Raw genomic sequence first — 1,483 nt, 5'->3', positions numbered from 1 at the left:
GTCGGAATGATAGAGACCAATGCTGGTGAGTTCACGTCCCAAGCGTTTAATGATTACTGTATGTCCATGGGGGTAAGTGTCGAACACTCTGTGGCACCTGTACATACACAGAACGGCTTGGCCGAATCATTCATAAAACGAATTCAGCTAATAGCTAGACCATTATGAGGTTTAAGCTTCCGGCCACAGCTTGGGGACACGCGGTCTTGCACGCGGCTAAACTGATTCGTATCAGACCGTCTAGTGAACATAAATATTCCCCATCATAATTTTTTACGGGTCATGAGCCAGACATATCCCATCCTAAGACATTTGGCTGTGCCGTCTATGTATGAATTGCTCCACCACAGAGAACAAAGATGGGACCTCAAAGGAGGATGGGATATATGTTGGATATGATTCCCCCACGATTATAAAATACCTTGAGCCAACTACGGGTAATTTATTTAAGGCCAGGTATGCGGATTGTCATTTTGATGAATACGAACATCCAACATTAGGGGGAGATAGCAATAAGATGGTAAAAAAGAAATTACATGGAATCAAACATCCTTATCTTGGCAAGATCCTCGAACTCAGGAATGTGATTTAGAAGTTCAAAAGATAATACATTTACAAAAAGCTAATCAATTGCCAGATTCCTTTATTGGCCCGAAAAGAGTTACTAAGTCATATATACCAGCTGCTAATGCACCAATCAGTATTGATGTTCAAGAGGGACACAATCAAGTTGCTACAGAGTCTAGACAACGTTTGAAACGTGGTAGACCAATAGGTTCCAAAGATAAGAACCCTCGGAAATCAAAGAAAGGTGAAAAGAATGAAACCGAGGTTGTTAAAACCCTAGACACGACCGCGGCCGTTCCAAAATCCCGGGACTTAGCAGCGGCCGATCCCAAAACCCTAATAGAGATCGCGGTCGATCATGAATGCTTAGATGCGGCCAGCCCTGATGTATCTAATCCTGATTCTTGGGACGCCAAGATTCAAGGTACTGAAAGTCCTGATAATAATGAGATCTCAATAAACTATGCCTTGTCTGGGATACAATGGAACAGAAAGAATTTCGACATTGATGATATATTTGCATACAAGGTAGCACTTGAACTTATGGACTTGAATGAGGATCATGAACCCACGTCTATTTATGAGTGCACTCAACGATCAGATTGGATCAAATGGAAAGAAGCTATAAACGTGGAGTTAAATTCATTAAAGAAAAGAGGTGTTTTCGGTCCTATAATCCGAACACCATATGATGTTAAAATAAACCAGTCAGCTATAAGTGCGTCTTTGTGAGGAAAAGAAATGAACACGGCAAGGTTGTGAGATATAAAGCACGGCTTGTTGCACAAGGATTCTCACAGAGACCAGAAATTGATTATGAGGAGATATACTCCCCTGTGGTGGATGCTACTACTTTTAGATTCCTGATAAGTCTGGCTATAAGAGAGAAATTAGACTTGCGGTTAATGGATGTTGT

The sequence above is a fragment of the Brassica oleracea genome, chromosome C1 (genome assembly GCF_000695525.1).
Source record: "Brassica oleracea var. oleracea cultivar TO1000 chromosome C1, BOL, whole genome shotgun sequence".
Lineage (NCBI taxonomy): Eukaryota > Viridiplantae > Streptophyta > Magnoliopsida > Brassicales > Brassicaceae > Brassica > Brassica oleracea.
The sequence above is the reverse complement of the archived record's forward strand: the minus strand, read 5'-3'. Positions refer to the sequence as shown.